Source organism: Macaca mulatta, chromosome 2, assembly GCF_049350105.2.
Source record: "Macaca mulatta isolate MMU2019108-1 chromosome 2, T2T-MMU8v2.0, whole genome shotgun sequence".
In the NCBI taxonomy this organism is placed as follows: Eukaryota; Metazoa; Chordata; class Mammalia; order Primates; family Cercopithecidae; genus Macaca; species Macaca mulatta.
Window position 1 is genome coordinate 104,015,510 of NC_133407.1, and position 4,166 is coordinate 104,019,675.

Consider the following 4,166-nt stretch of genomic DNA (forward strand, 5'->3'; position numbering starts at 1 on the left):
AAAGATTCCACCAAAAGATTCGTAGGCCCCATAAATGACTTCGGCAAAGTCTGAAGATACAAAATCAATGTACAAAAATCAGTTGAGTTTCTATACACCAATAATGTTCAAGCTGAGAACCAAATCAAGAATGCAATCCCATTTACAATAGCCACGCACAAAAATACCTTGGAATAGATCTAACCAAGGAGGTGAAAAATCTCTATAAGGAGAATTACAAATCACTGCTGAAAGAAATCATAGACAAAACAAACAAATGGAAAAGCATTTCATGCTCATGGATAGGAAGAATCAATATTGTTAAAATGTTCATACTGCCCAATGCAATCTACAGATTCAATGCTATTCATATCAAATTACCAATGTTATTTTTTACAGAACTAGAAAAAATTATTCTAAAATTTACACGGGACCAAAAAGGAGCCCAAATAGACAAGGCAATCCTAAATAAAGAGTATAAAGCCAGAGGCATCACAACTTCATTACATTACCCAACTTCAAACTATACTACAAGGCTACAGTAGCCAAAATAGCATGATACTGGTACAAAAATAGACACATAGACCAATAGAACAGAATACAGACCATTGAAAACAAGTTGCACACTACAACCAACTGATCTTTGACAAGTCGACAAAAATAAACAATGGGGTAAGTATATTGTATTCAATAAATGATATGGGGGAAACTGGCTAATGATATGCTGAAGAATGAAACTGAGCCCCTACTATTCACCATATACAAAAATTAACTCAAGACAGATTAAAGCCTTAAATGTAAGACCCTGAAACAATAACAATCCTAGAAGAAAACCTAGGAAATATCCTTTTAGACATTGATCTAGACAAATAATTTATGACTAAGTCCTCAAAAGCAATTGCAACAAAAACAAAAATTGACAAGTGAGACCTGATTAAACTGAAGAGCTTCTGCCCAGCAAAATAAACTGTGAACAGAGTAAACAGACAACTTACAGAATGAGAGAAAAACATTTGCAAATTATGCATTCAACAAAGGACTCATATCCAGAATCTATAATGAACTTAAACAAATCAGGAACAAAAAACAACCCATTAAAAAGTGGTCAAAAGACATAAACAGACACTTATCAAAAGAAGACATACAAGCAGACAACAAACATACGAAAAGATGCTCAATATCACTAATCATCAGGGAGATGCAAATCAAAACCATAATGAGATACCAACCATCTCACACCAGTTAGATGGCTATTATTAAAAAGTCAGAAAATAACAGATATTGGCGAAGTTGAAGAGAAAAGGGAATGCATATACACTGTAGGTGGGAATGCAAATAAGTCTAGATACTATGGAAAGCAGTTTGGAGATTTCCCAAAAAACTAACAGTAGAATTATCATTTGACCCATCGACCTCATTACTGGGTATATATTGAAAGGAAAATAAAACTACAAAAAAGACACCAGCACTCGTATGTTCACTGTAGTACCGTTCCCAATAGCAAAGAGTCAACCTACGGGCCCATTAATGGTGGATTGGATAAAGAAAATGTGATATGTAGACAGCATGGAATACTACACAGCCATAAGAAAGAATGAAATCATGTCCTTTGCAGCAACATGGATGCAACTGAAGGCCGTTATCCTAAGCAAATTAACACAGGAGCAAAAAACCAAATACCATATGTTCTCATCTACAGGTGGAGGGTAAACACACGTACATAAAGATGAGAATAATAAACACTGGATATTCCAAAGCAGGGAAGGGATGGAGCAAGGGTTACAAAACTACCTATTGGATACTGTGTTTACTACTTGGGCAATGGGATTATTAGAAGCCCAAACCTCAGCATCATGCAATATAACCATGTAGCAAATCTGCACATTTACTCCTTGAATCTAAAATAAAATAAAAATGCAACTTATTTCTATGGATATGCATATATGTGCATATCTTTATGTCTACAACTTTTTAGGAACAATACAAACTTCACTGCATGGAAATTGTTAATCAAATATTTATCCTGGCAATGGCTTCTTTATACCATGCAAAACTATTCCTTGTTGACAGCTGCATAACACTCCACTGTTCGGATGTACCAAATTTACTCAATAAGTTGTGTATTGATAGTTGTTTACACTATTTCCGGTTATCTGCTGTTGTAAATTACATGACAGCAAATAGTCATTTGCATGTATCTTTTCTTACTTTTGCCAGTGTAGCCTTCATATAGGTACCTAGAAGCGGGATTACTGGACCAAACAGTAATTTTTACAGATATATGGACTACTTTTGATTTGTCAAAAACAAAGCCCAATGAAACACTAAGGTGGAATGTGGAATTCTACTTTCTGTGGAATTTAATTCTGTGGGAATGATCATGAGTTTTGGCATCCTTGGTTCTTCCTCAGGGTAATGGAATGCTCCTATAGTGTGGACCACAGGGTCATCACTGTGAGACTTGGAAGGTGAGGCTTCTGCCTGCCCCACTCCCAGCTTCTGGATGGTTTCTGGACAGTGAGCTGAATCAGGTGATTATCCATGGTGGTGCCAAGCAAGATCCCAAGTCATCCCTGGGACCTCCTCTGATCTCTGGCCTCCATGGGAAATCCCAGCACCATCTTTGTGCTGCTCTTAACCATCTTTTGATGTAACAGGACTCCTCTGAGTCCCAGGCATCATACTCATTCAATCTACCCACCCTAGGAAATGAATGCTTATGACAGCTAAAGTAAAAAGCAAAGGCTACTGTTTTAAATTATTAGTATCAAAGCACAATTTAACATTTGAGGCTATTTACAAGGAATACCTTAGTGGCAACATAAAAGCAAACCTGGTTTGTCCACTCCCAAGTCTGTTCTCTGAAGCAATTAAACTGAGACAGCTTGAGGTTGTGGTGGAAACCCTGGTGTCTGGGACAAAACCTGGAGGGCTTTGGGAAAATTGTCCAACCTATCTGGGCTTCAGATTTCTTATCTGTAAAGTGAGGTCTTGGGGCCAACTCCAAATTCTGTAATATTAGGATTTAGCAATGTTGGAATATAGACTGTAGAAATGGAGTGGGACAAAGTGGGTGGAAGGGATATGCATTAAACATTCTGTAAAAAAATTGGGGCTAAAGAAAGTAAAGATTTGCTGCTGTCAGAGAATCTTCAATTAAGGATTGCTTCTACTTTTGCTTATTTTCTTCTCCAGTGCTTTGTAATCCTCTGCAGCCAATTTACAAAATTCCCCTCTATGCTCTGAGGAGGATTATATTTCAATAGGAGCAACATTTGATTATCTGGAAGAGCTTAGCAGGGACCAGTGGCCACCACTGGTGACAGTGACTAATGAAAGACCCAAGCAGACAGCATGTGATCACAGATGAGTATTGTGTGTCTGTGCGTCCACCCTTAGTTAAATCGAAGGGTCCAATTTGGTCTGCTGAACAAACATATTTGTGGAGGCTTATTGAACACAAAATTAATTTAGGAGACATTAATCTAAAGAAACTCGACTGACAGCAACAGTAATGGTGTTTAATGGAAGACAAAGTGAAAAAAAAAAAAAAAAAAAAGAGCCAGGCCTGCCACAGTCTTTCCCTTTGTTGAGAAAATATAAGTATCCCCAGGGCTTTAATAGACTCTAATCCTTTCTCTTGAACAATTTGGCCTCTGAATAGACCAAGTGAGCAAAATAGAATCCTGAAGAATGCACAACCTCAGGGAGAAATGTCCTGAAGTCATGCTGGTTTTGGAATGAGAAGCTGTCTGCCCACCAGTTCACCTTCTCTTTCTACTTTTGCTTTTTCGCATATGTTTCGGTTTGGATTTATTTACATTAGTCTATATCCTCGCTTCTCATAGTGTGGTTCACAGACCAACACTACCAGCATCATGTGGGAGCTTGTTAGAAATGCAGACTCTCAGGCCCTGCCCCAGACCTGCTGAATTAGTCTACATTTTAGCCTGATTCCCAGGTGATTTGTAAGCACGTTAGAGTTTGAGAAGCCTTGTTTCCTAAAGTTTTCTCCTGGAAGAGAAATTGAAACAATCTAACTTCTGATAATGCAGAAAACCAAGAACCGTCTGATAATTTTCCCATCTACATTGTATGACCAACCAAAGACTTGTGCAGAAAACTTGAAAAAAATAGTGGAGAAGCACAAAGGGAAACACAATCACCTCTAATCTTGTGAACCCAAT